This window comes from Ammospiza caudacuta, chromosome 9, assembly GCF_027887145.1.
Source record: "Ammospiza caudacuta isolate bAmmCau1 chromosome 9, bAmmCau1.pri, whole genome shotgun sequence".
Lineage (NCBI taxonomy): Eukaryota > Metazoa > Chordata > Aves > Passeriformes > Passerellidae > Ammospiza > Ammospiza caudacuta.
In genome coordinates this window covers 33294431-33313691 of record NC_080601.1, presented here as the reverse complement: position 1 = coordinate 33313691, position 19261 = coordinate 33294431, and positions in this window count along the sequence as shown.

Sequence of the window (19261 nt, the reverse complement as noted above, 5' to 3'; positions counted from 1 at the left end):
TGGTCAGTATCCTAACTAAAAGTATTACAAGGGAGCTTGAAGGAATATGCCAGAAGAGCAAGGAAGTTTTTCCCTTCTGTTGATCTGTGGAAGCAAAAGTCCAGGGAATGTATTTTTCTGACAGAGAGGCTAGTGGATAGACCTTGTCTTTAAATAGGTTTATGATTTAAAATGTCTCTTAAAGCAGTAATTTATTGGTGTTTAGACATAGCAGTGGTTAGGGAGGCTGCCTGTAGCATCACTGCTCAGACATGTTGGCTTCTGCTGTCAATTTTTTGTTGATATTTACCTTGTTTTTTTTAAAAGATTTATACAATGTGTGGTGACCTTTGAACGGCTGTGCAGATATGGTCAATGCAGCCTCTGTCCCATAACCCACAAGGTGAGCAGCACCAAAAATGCTCTTTGCCATCACATGAGGCAGTGAAGTTTAAATTTCACTGGACAAGTTTGGGCAGCATTAAAGGGTTTAAAAATACCTAAGCATGCGACACATCACCTTCCCAAACACACAGTTTGCTATCTGATGTATCAAATGACAGGATTACATTTCCAAGGATAATAATTCCATGTGGAAGCCTTTTAAATTAATTGATTCCTTCCTGCCTGCTGCTGTAGTGGAAGACAATGCTTGTTAAGAAAAATGTAAAACTGCCAAATGGAAAGCACTGAAAACCAGAGATATCTTGATATGCAGAGAATAGCAGTGGTGTGAATAGCTGCACAGAACACAAGTACACTGGGGGTTGCCTGCACTAAAAAAAATCCTTTATTATTATTACTGCTGCCCTAACTGCTGATTAAAAACAACTCAGCTGACAGGATTAATGGCATAAATCCATCAGAGTGAGAGAGAAATGAGGGAATAGGTTTCCTCTAATGGCATTGCTCTGTAGACAAGCACCTGAATATCATTTTTGGCTTGTTTGCTGAATAGGGAGGATGAGGAGACCACCTTGATGTGATGCTGACAAGATCTAGTTGGTGAATATGACACTCTGGAAGGAAAAGGGGTGGTAGTTGAACTCCTGTGATTCTGCAGTGTTTGTGACCAGGCTTGAATAAACCAACACTTTCTGCTACACAAGGGAAAGCTACTTTTATAATTTTCCTCTGTATTTGTCACTTTTTTTTTTTTTTTTTTCTAGTGATGCAGGAAAAACAATAATAACTTGGCATTACTTTTGGGTAATGTAGAGATGGAAGTTTCTCTGCCTCATTCCCTATTCATTAACCTCTCGGTTCTACCATCTAAAACTGTATTTTGATACTAATTAGGGTTTTGTTTGCTTGGCTGTCTCCAGACTGTTCACTGATTATGCAGAATACTGGTGAGCTGAAATATCATTCAGTAAATAGAAACGTGTCCTATTGTTCCATGCAAAGTTTGAAAGAAATAAAAGTATTCTACAGGGGGAAGAACAGATTTAGCAGCCTGCTGTCCCCTTTAGAGAAGCATGTGACTCTTTCAGCTCCAGGGGGAACCTGAATTCATGCAGCAAAACTCCCCAAAGAATTCCCATTTTGTAAACTGCTGCAGACATTTCTGTGAGGAGCAACAACAAATCGAAGCTGGCAAAAATCAAAGCCTGCCAAGACTTGCTGAATATGAAGGCAAGATGTTTTCCATCTCTGCTCTTGCAGAGCAGAGTGCCTCCTGCAGCTCCTGTCTCTGAGGATGAGCTGGGATTTATTCACCAACATCCATGCAAATTCCCCTCCTAGGAGAACATGCAGGTTTTGGAAGACAGCACCCGACAGAAAGGACTGTGTCTTTTGGCTCTAACTTCCAAACCAATTTGTAAGCATGAGAGAAAAAAATGCCTTCAGGAGGTTTAAAAATAGTTCTCATAGCTGGGATTTTTTGTATCATATTTCTACATAAGCTTATCCACTTCTGCTCCCCTGTTAAAAACTGTGATGGGAGAGGAATAGTAGGAGCAGCAAGTGTTATCTGATAACTATTTAATGTGATAGCATTGCTATCTAACAGAATTTGAAAATGGTGCCAGGGAAAATCCTAATTCTTAAAGCTTCACATTCTGGCAAACAGCTTGCTAGAGATTAGCACTGTAGTTATGATTAAACTACAATCTGCATTATTCCACAATTTTTCCTTTCACATAGCACATTATGCTAATCACTCTGTATTCCATTTTTCAATAAAAGGTCAACAGTGCACTGTTTGTGCAGAATGTGCAATTTAAACTTCATGTCTGTCATTAGAGATAATCTAGGTTTGCTGTATCAAGTGAGGTTGTCATAGAAACTAGACCTGAGATCTCTGTTTACAGCCTTTGGAGAATAAACACTTTGCATTTATTTCACTGAAAAATAGGCGAACAATTAAATAAGGTTTGAAAACAAAATCATAATGGCCCAGAGAGAGATGTCATTCATCAAAAATCAATATATGTTATGCAGCTGGTAAACTCCAAGCATTCAAGCAGTTGACTGACAGCAATAGGGAAATATTTCCCGGGGGGTTGGAGGGTGAGGGAGTAACTGATAGTGTATCCTAATGCCTAGAGCAGGATTAATTTAAATTTGCTAATAAATTTGGTTGCAGGAATTACAACACTGAAGAATATTTGTTCAAATTTTTTGCCTTATTTCAGGTAAGGCTTTTTGTGTTGACTGTTTGGATCTTTTAATAGCACTGTGAAATGTTTTACTTTTTTTATTTTTCTATAACATTCTGTGTCTTCCTATTGTAGCTGAACTTTTCGTTGTGGATTATAACGAGGTTTGCAGGCATCCTAAAAATCTCTCTGGTGTCTGCAGCTTCATTAGTGAGCAGAAGGGTTACAGCTGAACACAGGGGTTCTGCTTGCTCTTTCTGTGATGTGCTATCAACTTGGAGAGCTCACCTTTGTCGGGCTGGGCTGTTTAGTGATGATGCTTCAGGAAAGGATTAGAGAGCTGTGTGGACAAAGGCAGCTTCTGTGGTTATTGCACAGTGAAATCAGCAGGACTATCAATCTTTTTTTCCTCAGGGCATAATCATATCGCCAGCTGGGTGTTTGTGAGGGGTTTTGTCAATGGCAGAGCGTTGCTCTGCTGATGAGGTGAATTATTGTGGATTGAGTGTCTTCTGCAGCACCTGAATGCTGCCTGGTGTCACAGGACAGGGTCTCTTAAAAGCAAGAATTCCCTGTTTTTCTACCATACCCTCACCCACAAAGGTGCTCCTTAAAACAGCTCTTCAGGGGAAAGTGAAACACAAAATTAAACCAGATTTTGAAATGACTCAGAAGCGAGCAGAACTCGTGGCTAAGGCAAGCTGAATGAAAAGCTTCTGATATTTTGCTTCTGTGTCAGAGGAAGGATTTTTCTCCCTGCAGACAGGACAACTGATTTTTCCAAGTGGGACGTGTCTATGCTCTGCTTTCCAGGGTGTAAAACATGACAGCACAGCCTGGTGTTTGCTGCTGGTGGAAGCTGTGCTCAGCTCTGTTTGCTGCAGAGCATTTATTTCATTTCTTCTAGCAATGAATGTGACCTGTTTGTCCCCAAGGGTTGTCCCTGATATCTCATTTTCTGGTGAGTTTGGTCTCTACAGAGCCCCATGTTCAAACCCTGAAAGAGGAACTGCAATTCTACAGGCTGATCATCTTGGATTTGTAAATCTGCAAGTCCTTGGTTTTTCATGAATGCTCAAACCAACACGAGGTAGTTCTGTAAATGCAATTTCTCTGCCTTTCCAGAGCAGAAAATCTTCCCATGCCTGATGTGTTTGCTCAGCACCACACACTTCCCTTCTAATTACCTGCTCTATTTGTATTTCTTGACCTCACATGCATCAGTAACATGGTAGGTCTGTGAAAATAATCCTGGCTTGTTGAACTTCCACTCAGACGCTTTTTATGATGCAATAGAAATACTTTATTATTATTTATATGTACTTATGATACAATATTTTTGTTATGCCTGTGCTAATGTTGAGACTCACAGCCCTGCCTTTGGGTGACTGGCCCTGCATTGGTTGAAAAACTGAGAAAATCATTACCCACAATAAGTTGTTTATCCTGGTTTTAAGCTTCCCTCAGGTCTGCTCCTGCCCTGTGCTGCATTACACTGAGCCCCAGGTCTGCAGACACCTTCAAACAGAGAAGCTGGAGCAGAGCTTTGCTCACAGACACATCCACACTTGACTGAGCAGCCTCAAAGGCTGGGAAAGCCCTGGGGACATCTCCCCGTGGAGCTCAGGCCATGGCAGGGATCATTGGGCCTGGGAGGGATGGGCTCTGCCTGCCCTTCTCTCTGTGTGTCAGCTTTGCACAGGCTCTGCTCATAACTTTATTTTAATTTCAGCGCACCACCAAAGCTCAGGTTGGTGGGTACATCTCATATCTGAGCTGGCAAACATTCTCTGGACAGAATTGCACTGCAGATCCAAAGAAATTCCACTGCAAAAGGAATCCTTTTTTTCAGCCTGGCTTCACCCCACAGCTGATTTTCTCCCCTTTTCCCCCCAGGAGGAACATTTCATCTCTGGTTTTGCTTTTATTGGCTGCATCTCCCTGTGCCAGTGAGTGTGACCACGCTGGAAGGCGGGGAGGGAAATAATACTGGGATGTACCCCCTTGAGAGGCTGGAATGCTGATGGGTAATGACTCAGTCATTCATTTGTGGGTGCTTTGTGGGTCATAAACCATCAAAGACACTCGAAGCACCCCCAGACTCATTTCTGGGTCTTTTGCTTCCCCCAGAGGAGGTACCTGGGTGCTTCCACCTGAATCTGATGCATGATGTGACATCATCCTTCCAACTGACAGTGAGAAAGAGCATTCTCCAGCTCTGGATTCCTCTTTAAGTCTACATGACAAAAATATGCTTAATTTAAAAATCCTTGGTTTGGCAGATAGTTGAAAGCTGTTCTGTCCAAAGCCTTACTAGACAGGGCTCACTTTTGGATCTCTGCTGTGCTGTGTTTTCTGACTAGGCAGGAATCTCTGCCTTTTATAAGAGATTGAGTGAATATTGGAGTGTATCACAAACAATCTTCTATTTAGAGAGGGAATTATTTCCCTTCAAGTGCCTTTTCATTTGGGTTTTTTTTTTGTGCTTATCTAGTCAGGTTCTCCAGGTAAATGATTTGCCTTGTAATTCTCTGCATTGATGAGAGTTCCTTCACACTCAACATGGATTTTTCTTTTCTAATTTCAGGCTGCTTCTCACTTTTATCCATTAATTTCTTCTCTCTAGTCCCTTGCATTTTCAGGCTACTGTCACCTCTTGTATTCCCCATTTTGCAAGCTCCATGCACCTTGTTCTCCATGATCCCTTCATGGGAAATACCTGCCATGGCTGATAGGAGCAGGGGAGTGGGAAGAACAGGGATTGCTCAGGTTGCACTGGTTTTGCTAAGGGATGAAACTCCTGTCTCTTTTTAGGACATTTCCCCTGCACTTGGCTTGTGCTGGGCTGAAGGGTGCACAGTGAATTGTAGACATAGATTTTGTTGATGTGGCAGTCAAGAAGTCTGAGGCAGTTTTGGCAGTTATCAGTGGGTTTTTGGTTGTTTATCTTTTTTTTTTTTTTTTTAATTTGAAGCAAGCTTCTTCTCACAGAATGGATGAAAAATTGCATTCTGCTGTAACTCTCTCCTTTGCACATTTCTCCACGCCTTTTGAATGAGCTCTGCTCGAGGGACTTTATGGCCTTACCCACTTGGTGGGAACATTTTGGTGTGGAGGGTGATGGTAACAACATCCCAAACCTTGCACAGGGACTCTGAAGGGCAGCCTGGACATTGTGTGAGCAGTGCCAGATGTCGGGATTTGCCCTGCTGCTGCTGCTTCAGATCATGGACAAACAGGGAAAGCTTCATGCAGAGATTGAATCAGCATTTCTTGAAAGCTCTTATTGAAAACATGGTGCAACTTTTGTGATGGTCACAATCTGTATCTCCTCAGGCTCCTGGGATATCAAAGCCAAGGCTGTGGCTGTGGTAATAATAATAATGATAACAAAGCTTAATTACCCTCAGTGCTCAAAGCTTTCCAAAGTGCTGTGATGGGATGATCACACTGGCTCTCCTGCGAGGTTAATCTGCAGCGCTCATGTGTTTGCAGAGTGAATTGTGGACACAGATCATAGAATCCCTCATGTGTGATGAGGGATTTGTCACCTTCACTCTGCCCATTTCAGCCTGAGCTCCCCTCCTCTGCTTGGCCCTGACCCTGCAGAGTGTGATGGGCAGGGACAGCTTCCCCCAAGCCACCTGGTACCTGCTCCTGCCTCCACTCTGGCTGCTACAGGAATAATTAAAAAAACCATTCAGTGCTTGCTGATTACTTCCCTCTGTTATTGGGCTTTTCATTCAACCGCTCCCAAGTATTATTAAAAAAAAATAGATTTGCATTGTGTTTTACAACACTTTTGCGGAGGAACCAACTGCACGTGGCACATGCTGAAGATGATTTTGGAGGGATGTGAAAGAGAAAGTAAATTGTCAGCTGCAGATTGTGATTAGAATTTACTGGGAAAATTTAGTTCTGAATTTATTTTAATAAGAAGATGTCTCTACAAATTGTGTTTTGGAAGGACTGGGATATGTAATGTAACAGCTTACTGCTGCCTGCCTCACACTCAAAGGTTTTAGTTTTAGTTCATGATTGTCTCTGTATCTTTACTTTCAGTTTTAAATAAATAAAGAAATAATCCATGGTGTGAGTTTCAGCCTGCCAATAGTGTTATTTTCCAAGATGAAATAATTCAGAAGGGCAGTCAGTGCTTGGCAAAAGTGGCATCTATGAACTAGGGAGACAAGAGAGGGCTCCTGTGTGACTCCAGAGCTCACAGTTAAATGGTTTTGTCCCCAGCTTGGGCCAGCAGATTTTGTGCAGCCACTGCAGGGAGAAAGCAGTGGGGGAGGAGAGGGCAGGGGCTGGTGCTAATGTTTTTAATTTCTCATTTACTATCAGGCAGCACCATATGGAGCAGAAGGGAGCACATAGAGGAAAGAGGGATGGATGCCATTTTTATTCCTTGAGCTTCTTGTCAGAAGAAAAGCAAAGTGAATTCTCTGCAGGTAGCTTGAGCCTTGCCAGAAAAGTGGTTTTTTTATGATTGCTGATGCTGGTGAGGACATTATATTTAGTCAATTGTGTGGGATTTTGAGTAATTTTTTTTTTTTTTTTTTTGTTCTTCATAGGATGAGTAGGATTGACTTTTTCCTCCCTAATATTTTCATAATGCCAGTGCATTATTTCCTTGCTGCATTCAGAGCATGCTAGGCACTTGTCACAATCAAACATTATTTATTTGGAGGCTCGGTGGGATGCCCAGGCATGTGAATGCCTCTAAAAGAAGCACTGCTGCTTTGAGTGATTGTGCAGTGGCACTTCTCCTGCCAGATGTGCCTCACAGTCCCTGGCTGCCAGCAGACCTGTGGTGAGCAGAGACTTTGCCCTGCTCTGCTGCTTCTCCTCTGACATCTCTTCCTCCCACAGGTTTATTTCATTGTTTATTTTTTCCCACTGACCCCTCAAAGCCAAAAGCTTTGAAATTGGGTGAGGGGAGGGGGAAGAACCTGCCAGAAAAGTGCCCTCCATGATTTTGTGCTGTAACTTGTGTGCAGAGGGTTCTTGGGAAATTCTGGGGGCTCTGAGCTCCCCTGCAGCACTAAGCAGATGTGGGTAGGAGTAGAGGCTTGGGAAAAAAACTTTTTAATAAAGCATCCCTTTGGAGCTGTGCCATCCTGAGCATGAAGCTGTGCCTGCTCTGTGAGAACCAGGCTGCTCTGTGTGAGCAGGGGGGCCCCCAGCAGGAATCCCCTGCAGTCTCTGGGTGATGAGACCAAGAGCTGAGTGTGTCTGTGTGCTGTGATGAGACCAAGAGCTGAGTGTGTCTGTGTGCTGTGATGAGACCAAGAGCTGAGTGTGTCTGTGTGCTGTGATGAGACCAAGAGCTGAGTGTGTCTGTGTGCTGTGATGAGACCAAGAGCTGAGTGTGTCTGTGTGCTGTGATGAGACCAAGAGCTGAGTGTGTCTGTGTGCTGTGCTGAGACCAAGAGCTGAGTGTGTTTGTGTGCTGAGACCAAGAGCTGAGTGTGTTTGTGTGCTGAGACCAAGAGCTGAGTGTGTTTGTGTGCTGAGACCAAGAGCTGAGTGTGTTTGTGTGCTGTGATGAGACCAAGAGCTGAGTGTGTTTGTGTGCTGTGATGAGACCAAGAGCTGAGTGTGTCTGTGTGCTGTGATGAGACCAAGAGCTGAGTGTGTCTGTGTGCTGTCATGAGACCAAGAGCTGAGTGTGTTTGTGCTTGTTTAGACACGCAGTGCTCATCCAGCTCCCCAGTGGCCCTGCTAGCAGGGTGAGCCCCAGGGAGCACAGAAATCCATTGGCACAGCTACATCAGCTCTCCTCATGCACCCTCAGCTCAGTGTGCTGCAGATTTAAGTGATTTAAAAAGCATTATTTGCCAGCTTCCCCCTTTAATAGGGATTAGTGTGTCTTCTATCCCTTCTATTCCTTCTGCTGAGGTCATTGCTTCATAGCTGCAAGGCTGCAACACCATGACTCCATCTCTTAATTGTGTTTTAGGGCTGCTTTTCTTGTCCATAATGGATTTGCAGTGCGGTCAGAAATGAAAAGAGATGTTTATAAAAATATGAGGTTGAGGGTAGCACAAAATCCCTCTGAACCCTCTCTCATGAGTCTCACTCACAGCTCCACTGACAAAAGATATACAGGCACAAGTCAAAAATGTCAGTATGGTTTTGTAATGGAAAAGATGTCCAACCATGGATCTTCCTTTAGAAGTTTTACCTTCTCTAATTCATTCTCAAAAGCCTCACTGTGTTTTCCCAAAGACAAAGAGACATTTAAAGCAGGTCATTGTGTGCTGGGGTCTTGCCTATCCTGTGAGTTCAGGTTCTTCAAGCAGCAGCAATTTCAAAAATCCTTTAAGGGCAGAGGGTGGTTAAGTGCTGTGATTGGTCTCAAGCTTCTGCTGCACCCACGCAGCCTCTGTAAACCTAAAAAATGCTGATAATCCTCAGTGAGAGCCAGTGGAGGAGTGTTTGGTGCTTCTCACAGGTATGGGCTGGGGGAAATTAGTACCAAAAACATCTAAGAGAAACCTTGGTGTGGGTGCAAAGCCCATCCTGGCTGGTCTTGCAAGACTTTGGCCAAGACCCAGTCCCTCTCCTGCACTGTGTGACTGGGACTTTCTCCAGCAGAACTTGGCTCCTGCCTTGGTTATGGCATCTGGGGCTTTCCTGACTCCTGCTAACTGCATTATTAACTGGTTCAGGGAGGGCCCACAAGAGGCTTGGTCACTGTCCTAAAGTGGACAAGAGTTTTAGGCAGTAACATGCACAAAACTGCTGTCAATGTGCATATTGTGTGTATGTCTTACCTCTCCCCGCTGGCTGCCTCCTCCTGTTTATGATTACATCCTGGAGCAGGTATGAAGGAACTTGTTTTCCTTGATGGAGACAAGCACCTACGGGTGAAAACCATTCCCTGATCAAAGCCAAGGAATCACATTAAGGGTTTCTGACTTGCTTTCCCTTTGAGCTGACTATTCAGTACCTTGTTTTTTAATGTTCCTGCTGCAAAATGGTTGCAGTGCCTGACTTAGAGCAGTGCAGCAGCTGCTGGTGCTTCACTGGGACATGCTCAGGTAACACACACCAGGGTACCTGATGTGCCTACTTGGGAGGGTGAGGAGTCCTGAGCTGAATCACTGAACATTTTCCAATGCAAATTTGTTAAATCTTCTGGGAAGTGTGTTAGCGTGCATGCTCCAACTCTCAAACTTCCAAACTTGTGCAGAAAAAAGGCTTGCTTGGGCTCATTGCTAATCTGCAAGAGGTGCTGGCTTGCCTTGTCCAGCTGGCAGCCTTCCCAGGTGCAGCATCCAAGTCCCCAGGCAGCAGTGTCACATCTCATCACCCCAGGGAAGGCAGGACCTGTGCGCAGCGCTCACCACAGCAAGGGAGGGGACTGCAAAGAAGCTTTCCAGGAAGAGAAAGGAGGTAGGTGACCTTCAATTGAAAGAGCCTTTATCCTATTTCTTATCTGAACCTCTCTGGCTCAACACTGGCTGAAAATTGTTTTCTTCTGCTGGTTGCTCAATGGCCTGTGTGAAATGTCACTGACAGATTTGGCTGCGACGTTGCCAAGTCTTCAGGCTCCCTGTGAGTAACACAGCCCTGGCCCCTGCTGTGTAACGTGAGCACTGCTTACTTTCCATGATATTTTGGGGGAGGCAGGCAGCTTTCTACCCCACACAATGAGTCACAGCTGAGAGGAACACAAAGCCACGAGCCCACGCGCTGAGTTTCGGCTCTTGATTCGCACGTCTCGTGAGAGCGCCTCGGTGCCAGTGGCTCTCACATCCGTCCCTCATTAGGGTAGCACTGGGGGTTTGCAGCTTGGAAGGATGTTTCAGATGTTAGGAGTGGGCTGCAGGAGCTGGAATCATCACACCTAGCTGTAGGTGTTCAGAAGAGGTGGGTCTCAGCTGCTTGGCGTCAGAGGAAGGAGGCATTTGTGCTCTGAATCCTGGAAATGTTCGTGTTTCTGAGCAACACAGCGTGATGGTAGCAGTCTCTGTCCATGGCAGGGGGTTTGGAATTGATCTTTGAGGTCCCTTCCTGTTGGAACCCTGGTTGCTGAGAATTTCAGGCTTTCTGTGTTGAAAGGCACAGACCCTCAAGAGAACGCTACATTTACCTGAGGCTGTGGACAAGCTTCCAAAATTGATTGATAGCCCTGGGATTGTGGGTGTGGAGTTTGAATACAAGTGTGTGATATCACAGGGTGGAAAACTTAGAGTTTAAGCTTTTAGAATATAGTAATATATATAAAGCAAGTTGGAGGTTTTAGGGTGGTGGCTGGACCTCCTCCTGCACCTTCTTCTTCATGGGTTTGGGTGGTATTTTGTAATTGGACAGAAAAGTCCACATGGCAGGGCATGGGTGATTAGTTATTGGGTTAAAAGTGAAAATAATTTAGGTGTCATTTCTTAATTGGGTATTTTTTCCTTAAAAGACCTTGTAGAGATAGATAGAGGGCCATTTTGTAGCTTGTTAGTGAAGTGCTGTAGAACTCATGGCTTGTAAGACTGTAATATAGGTAAGAAATAATAAACATCTGAGTCTGAACACAAAATACTGTCCTGAGAACTTTCAATCCTGACCCAAACAGAAAAAGAAAATAAAGAATTGATACCTTACAACCCAAATAATTCTGTGATTCAGTGATTTGAGAGGGGGACTCTGTTGGTACTTCCAGGTGGGTTTGGGCAAGGTGTTGGCTCCCTTGCTGTTGCTGGCCCAGTGTTTGGGGATTGGCCCCTCATGCTCAGCTGGAATCTCTCCCTTTTGTGTTCTTGAGGCCCAAGCTCAGTTCCTGCAGGTGCTTCATATGAGCTTGTTGCTGCATCTCACTAGAGCTTAAATCCCAGTCTGCTCCAGCTTTTGTGTGGAGGGGGTTGTTTGGGGTGGTTCCTGTAATTGGCTGGCTCACTTAAAAAAGATTTTTCCAGAAGTGATTTTAATATAGAAAGTTGGATTATTGTGTGCTTCAGACTTTCAATTTTCTGGTGACTTTTCTGCGTCTTTTACAAAGAGAACACAAAGGACTGTGGTGCTGTTGGCGGGAGGCACATCCAGTGTCCCATCGTGGGAGCCCTGATTCAGACCCTGGATCTCATCAGGATCCAGCTGCAGGGAAGCTGGGATATTGAGATAGGAAGCTGGATATTGTGCCAGTGCTGTTTTAGTGCAGTGCTTTCCATATTTAATGTGGCTAAATGAGGCTGACTCTTCAGCAGTGTCTCTGCAGGAAAGATGCTTCCTGTGTGCCTGGAAACTGCCTCTTTCTGCTTAGGTAAGGTCTGAACAGGTAATTGTGAAAAACAAACTATTTTTGAGGCAGCAGGTGCTTTCTACAAGGTATGAAGATTTAACTTGGAAATGGGGCAAATCTAGGACATTGCCAAGGAGCTCTGTATTATTCAAGGCTGGCTCTCCAGTCTGAGCCTTGACTGGTTCAGTTATGTCTAGGAATTCCCATTCAGTGGGTGTTTAATATAAAGTGAATTTGCATCTCATTTACAATTCTTTTTCTGGTGCTACTGTCTGTCATACTCCCCTGAAATGTTTACCTGACCTCTAAATTGATAGAGTCTTTTTTCAGAGGTGAAACCTTGCTGCTTTTCACTAGGCATCAAGCAGGGCAGCACTCTTCCAGCATTTATTGCAGCTGAGACCTGTGATTTCACCAAAGGTTTATTCCATGAAGTGAAAATCCTGCTTTTGTGCTCCTGCCCCAGGACAACACCTTGGGCTCTGATTTTTCCCTACACTTGGTGTTTCCAACTGGCAGAGGAGGTAAAACCTGTGCAGGTGGCAAAACCCACCAAAGCAGCAGAGAGAGCAACAGGTAATAAGAGGGGGAAGAGCACTTGCTTTGCCAAGCCTTGGAAAGTCTTTGGGTGCCAGAAGATGTGGGTGAGGTCCTGAAAGGCCCTGAAGAGCAGGCAGTGAAGCCCAGCCCTGCAGTGAAGCCCTTCATTGTCATCTTCCTCCTCTTCCCCTGCCCAAGGCAGCTGACACAAAGAAAGCTGAAGGAGCAGCGTTTCCCAGGGACGCTGCTGCTCTGACTGCTTCATTTAGCAGCACTTTGGCAATTCCTCAGCGCCCAGAGCTGCTGAAAGAGTCCTCGGTGTGGTGAAAGAGAAAACAAACAAGTCAAAGGCTTCATTAGGGGAGGAGGCCATCAGTGGTGGCTGGGTGAGGGATGGAGCCCTTTGCTCTGCTGGGGCTGTGCCACAACTTTCCCTGCCTTGTATCCTCACCTTGGAGCTGCTGCTGGTGACCCCGGTGTAGCTGCCACACGAGCATAAATTGGAGGAGAGCTAATTAACTGTCAAAACCCAGGGCAAAAGCCAATAAACCCCTGCTTCACCTCCTGGTGGGTTTCAGTGTTTTCTCTTTGATGTGACAGCTTGTCCTCCATTCCTTTTGCAAACAACTCACCATTGCAGAGGAAATGCAATACAGCAAGGCAATCACTTATTGCCAGTGACAGCGAATAAACATGAAAAATGGGCTTTGAAATACTAAAGGACAATGATCAGAAAGGTTTCTTCTTTCATGCTAAATCATGATGTTTAGCACTCGGCTGTAGTATTATATGTTATTTATAAACGTCTTGGCTTGTTAGGAAATATATGTTTTTCTATAGAGATAAATAATGTTTTTAATCAGATGATAGATGTGCATGCTGTGCATGGGGAGGGGGGAATGTGGAGAAACCAAATCAGACTCGGTGTAATATTCTCATCCTAATGGGGAGGCACCTCACCAAGCAAAATATTGCACAGTGACATTTCCTCCTAGGCATGAGTAACACAGATGTGTTTGTATTGAAGGAAAGCTCATTAAAATTTCTGATGGAACAATTTTCTGTCAGAAAACGAAATTTCATCAAAATGTCTTCCTGAGACATGTCAATCTCACAGATATTTACAACCGAGGAGGATTTTTGTTTTGCTTTGGAAAGGTAAAATCCTTGTTTCTGTGTTTGTTTGTATTCTTCACACAAAATGTTGATATACTTTAGCAGGATTTAATTTGTTACATTGCTTTGATGTTCTCAAAACAAAAATTTAAATTGTATCAATATGGACGAGTTCAAAACTGGATTTTTTTGGATTGTCACTTCATGAGAAATTTTAATTTTTTTTTGGTTCTGATTCAATGGAAAAACATGCCAGAATGTCAGTTTCTCATATGACACAAGTTCTGTTTTTCACTCAATTCCAATTATAGCATCTGAATTTTAAAATGCAAAGAAGCAGAGAAAAACAGGAGGCAGGAACAAGATGTGTCAAAACCACCTTTTGTTCCCCCCCTCCCTCAGAGCCATGAATCAGCTTCGGCAAACTCAGCGTTTTCCAGTGTTGTTCTTGGAATTGGATTGTTGGTGTATTATTATTTCCATGCTATTGTAGGCACATTCCTAGCTGGGCCTTGTGGGGATGTATTTTGTTCTGGAAAAGCTCAGCCCCTACACCTGGATGTGGGATGCAACCTCCTCTTCCCACTGAAGGGGAGGTTTTACATGGGTTTTGCCTGGGTTTTTTTGGTGGATTCTCATTTCTGCTGCTTGTGAGGGATTTGGGTCGTTTTGCTGATGGAGTGCCTGGAATTAATGGAAGCTGCTGCTCCCTGCAGGCTCTGGGGCATCCTGCTGACCTGGGGGACTGAGCTGTGGAGTTCCAGGGTCCCCTGTGCAGTGAGAGCTGTTATCAACAGCAGAAGGCAGCTGTACCCAAAATGAGCCATCCCACCCCTCCACGGCTGCTGCTGTGCTAGCTTTTATTTAAAAACAGCTCCCAAATCTTCCCTGGGCTGTTTCACAATATGAACATGCTTCTGGGTGATTTGTTTTCTTTGTAAAGAAGTGTAACACACTTTGGAGCAGCCTGTGACCAGTTACAGGTGCATCCATTCAAGGGCTGGTTTATCTTGCTGTGAGTTGTAACACCTTTGGAAGAATCCTTAACTTTTGTGAACACACAGGCAAAGCAGGAATGCAGAAACAGCCAGGCTGGAAACAAGACTGCAGTTCTGCCCCTCACTGCTGCACACACTTTTGGATTATTTCAATTATTTCAAGGTTGAGGCAGCCTAGCTCAGGAAATCTTCCAAGGGGGAATGTAAGTCACACTGGAAATGAGACTTCTGGAAAACAAGAACACAGATTTACTTCATACAGGATGTTTTTGGTGTTTGAAAATAAAGCCTGTTCAGCAAAGGCAGTCTCTGCTTAATTACATGAATTTTGACAGGTTTTATTCCAAGAAGAAAATGTCACCATTTGTCACAAGCCAGCCTGAATAAGACTTTGTTTATACATTCCTTTCCCACACTACTTTGAATTATACCATAGTAAATTTGGAGCAGCTCTACTGAGTTCACTGGAAAGTGACTTTGGTTTTATACAGGTGGAATTAAAAAGAGTTTTGGCCTGTTGCACTTGGATTTGTGGCTAATCTAAGACTTTAGAAAGTCTTTGGCTGTCTTGACATCATTGAACTCATTGCACTGTCCTTCCCCACTTCATAAAAGTGATTTGCTTTTGGTCCCAGGGTTTGTTTTGCTTTTGAGGGAAGGAAGGAAGACTTTGTGGTGAAGGGAGAAATGGTGACCATGAGATTTTGTTTGGCTTCTGTGTGGTTTTCAGATGGATGGGGGAAGTGGACTTAGATTGCAAATGGTTTTTTGGTGTGATAAACTGGCTTGGTGTGAACCCCTCCTGAAATAAACCCTCCAACCTGGAATATTTTCTTGTGGAAGGTGGGGGAACAATCCTGCACCAGCAAAACCCTCTGCAGATGGTGCAGTGTGCTGTGGGGAGCAGGCTGGGGGTGCTGTGGGAGCCTGGGGCAGGGATGGGGCTGGGCTGTGCTGATAAGCCTGGCAGGCTGGAGTCCTGCTTCAGGCAATGGAGTTGTTAGAAATCATCTTTGCCCAGCTTTTAGTGGCTCTGTTGGCTCCTTCAGGGTGACTTTTGGTAGCTATTAAATGCAGAGTGGCTCTGACTCCCAAAGGGAAGAGGGTGAGGAGAAGGCACAGGAAGAGGGAGGGCAAAGACTGCCTTGGTGAAAGATTCCTCCAGCTGAATTTGAGTTGTGTTAAGCTCTTCCCTGAGGGCAAATACTTGATTTTATTTATGGCTCCTGAGTTAGAAGAAAGCTTTTCATTTTAGAAGGGTTTCAGAATTATTTCCCCTCTCTCTCCCACTTGTTATATTTGACTAGCTGTGGCACTGACTCTTGTTTCACTTGATAAAAACACTCTGCTATAGAAATCAGAAAAGAAACAAACCTAATAAACTAATCTTCCTATTTCTTAGTTTCCAAATTAGGTTGGTTTGTAAATGCTTATACCTTTTAAAATTCCCATCACTCCAGTATTTCCCTCCGCTCAGACCCTTTGTTGGACTCAAACCTTTTAAAACACATTTGTTTTCTGAAAATAACCATGGACATTTTTGTGCCCAAAACCTTTATGCTCCAACACTGCTTACAACTTCAATAATGGGATAACCTATCGAAGTGGGGTGACCCATTTAACTGTTTCTAGCCCTGCTGAAATGCAGAGAATTTAAATCTGCTCTTTCCTTCCCCTGGCAGCTCCCTTTTCCCCACTGATCCTGTTGTTGCTCCTATTTAGAGCAAATAAGCAGGATAACCATGATGTCCTTGGTTGGTATCTATGCCCACATTGTGCTGTGAGAGCCACGTCTGTACTTAGAAATGTGAGGAGAAAAACTAAAAGGGGCATAACATAGATTAGGGCAGCAGAGAAATCTTGTTTTACATTCCTCCCTCCCCCTCACCAGCATCGGAAATGTGAGAAGCCCAAGGGAGGGAGCAGCCAGGCAGGTTTTGCCTCCTCAGGACACTGATTTGAGCTCAGCTTTGCCAGGTTCCTGCAAGGGGCTGCACCACTCTCAGCCTGCCATGGGCACAGCCAGAATCCAGGAGAGCTGGCTCCTTGTGTTTGTAATGTTCCACCTGCTGGGCCTCCCTGGGGTCTGCTCCCGTTTCCAGAGCTGATGGAGCCACTGCAGGGCAGGGCTGGAGGGGCTGATGGTCCAGCAGGGTTTGTGCAGAGTTTTGGGGTCTGCCTTGCACACTGACAGCCTGCAATAGAGGAGCAGACCCTTCTGATGTCCCCATGGCTTCCCCAATGGTCTCCAAGATTCCTCTCATGCCTTGGGAAATGGTTCTTTTGTCTTTATTCAAGCTCATCTCTGAAGCCTTTGTGGCTCTCCAAGGTGTAGCTGTCTGCACCATTCATTTGTTCTCTGTTCCCACTTAAATTGCCAGTCTAGATGCCATATGGCTCACCTAATAGACAAACAAGCCAGTGTATGTGGTGTAAATATTTTCTTACAAGTTAGATTGCAAATAAGGAAGTTATTTTGTGAGAATAAATTGAGTTTTCAAAGTGAGATTAACAGCAAAACCAAAAAAGTCTATTTCAATACTGCTCCAGAGGACTTCCCCCTGAAGGTTTTGAATGCCTGATGCATCCTTCCTTTTTTTTCCCCCTTTTTTTAAAATAATCTGACTAGATTTTTAATTACTCTTTAACCTTCCCTTTGGTAAAGCGCACTAAGATCTATTGGCATGTTATAAATAGCAACAAAACACCCATCTCTTTTCTTTTCTTTTTTTTTTTCCAAGCAGTGGATATAGTGTAAGAACAGGAAATGTCAGGTGTAAGATTACATGATATAAATGGTGTAATGGAAAATATCAGGCAACTCACAGTGCATTTACTGCTGCTCAACCCAATGCCCTCAGTTCAAAGCTTAGCAAAGCTGCAAAGGCTAAAACAACAACAACCCCTCTCTGCCATGAATGTGCTCTGGGAGCAGCTTGCAGCTTATTAAATTATTGCAGATGCTATAAAGGGCTGTATCTCCAAGCTCATCTCTCAGATGTGCTCTCCTGTTGTGTACATTGAGCTGCACGAGGGAGGGAGAGGAGAGTTCTGATATTTACTGCCCTTAAAACACTTTGGGGATAACACAGCCCCATCCCCTGCTTGAACTCTGCCTTTCTGCACAGACTGCTCTAACCTGATCTTGTAAACAGGGGTGAGAACAGAGGTGTTTAGAGCAGGGATGACAAGGAGTCAATGGGGAATGGAAAATCTCAGGAGGAGGTGGATGGGTTTCAAACCCACTCTCCCTGCAGAAATCTGGAGTTCAGGATGCAAGTCAGACACATGAACATATCTGAATGTCCTTTTAAAAACAAGGGTTTCATGCTATGCCACCTTCCAGAGCTCCGTGTTACACAAGTCTTTTGGAGATTTTTTTCTTTTGTTTAAGCAAATTTTTCACCTATTCATAGCTGAGCAGGACTCCAACCTGCCCTCAGCACCAGTGGGTGGGCAGAGATGGTGAATGCCTAATGGAATAAATTGTTCCTAAGTGTTGATGGCCTTGGGAGTGAGAGGACTGCTGAAGCCCAGAGATACTGGGAGCATCTGTTGAGAGTCTGACTCTTGTGCATTTTGGAATTTAGGCTTCTAGCTCAACTATTGTCTTCTGAAGACAAACCATCAGGTTGAGGCAGCCAGAAAATATTTCAAGGGAGAAGTGGCTGAAACAGCAGAGTGATTTTATCTAACCTGCCTTTGAGAAGCCAGATTCTGGCTGCCAGGGCTGCCACAAAAGCCCTCTTGGAGGAAGCAGGGTCTGTGAAAGGGAGATGCAGCCGTGTGCTGCTGAAGGGTTTGTTTCGTGTGAATGGGGTGTGCAGCTGGTTTGGGCTTCTTGTCATTTATCCAGGCAGGATTTTGCCATGGAGAGTGAGCAGAGCCTGCTGTGACATGGGGATTTTGGCAGGTGGCCTGGGCTGTGTTTGTTGAGTTTCTGACCTGGCCCTGCCTTTGCCCTGTCTGGTGTGGGGCAGGCTGAAATCACTGTGGCTTGATCATCTTTTGTTCCTTCTCCTGGGCACCCGGGCTCTGAGCACTGCTGATTTAAGAGGTTTGAAAGCAAATGGCCCAGAGGCTGACAGGGCTGGCAGGGAGCTGGCTGCCCTGTGGGCTGGGACAGCACTGCTGACACTCCTGACATGGAATTCCTGGCCTTGGGTCAGTGGGGTAGGGAGGAAGAATCCACTTCTCATCACACTGTGGGTCACCAGGGAGAGAGGTGTTCCCCTGTCAGACAGACACATTTTTTATAAAAAATCCTTTCCTTAGGATTTTTTCTCCTGAGAAGCTGGGAGGCCTCAGGAACAAAATGTAAACATTGATTATCTGCTGCTGTGGGATGCAACAGGTGTATCTGTGATTGGTCTTATGTGGTTGTTTGTAATTAATGGCCAATCACAGCTGGCTCGGACTCTCTGTCTGAGACACAAGCTTTTATCATTCTTTCTTATTCTATTCTTAGCTACCCTTCTGATGAAATCCTTTCTTCTATTCTTTTAGTATAGTTTTAATAAATATATATAATAAAATAATAAATCAACCCTTCTGAAACATGGAGTCAGATCCTCATCTCTTCCCTCATCCTCAGACCCCTGTGAACACGGTCACATTCCCCTGTCACCTGGCAGTGAGCAGAGCCAGGATGTGTCCCAACAGAAACCCCAACACTGTGTTCCTCCCACACTGCCCCCTCCTCTTCCCAAAGCCCCAGGGTGTTTGACTAACACCCTGCTATGCCCTGTCAGCTGCAGGATTTTTCCCTGTTCCTGTTGTTGTGG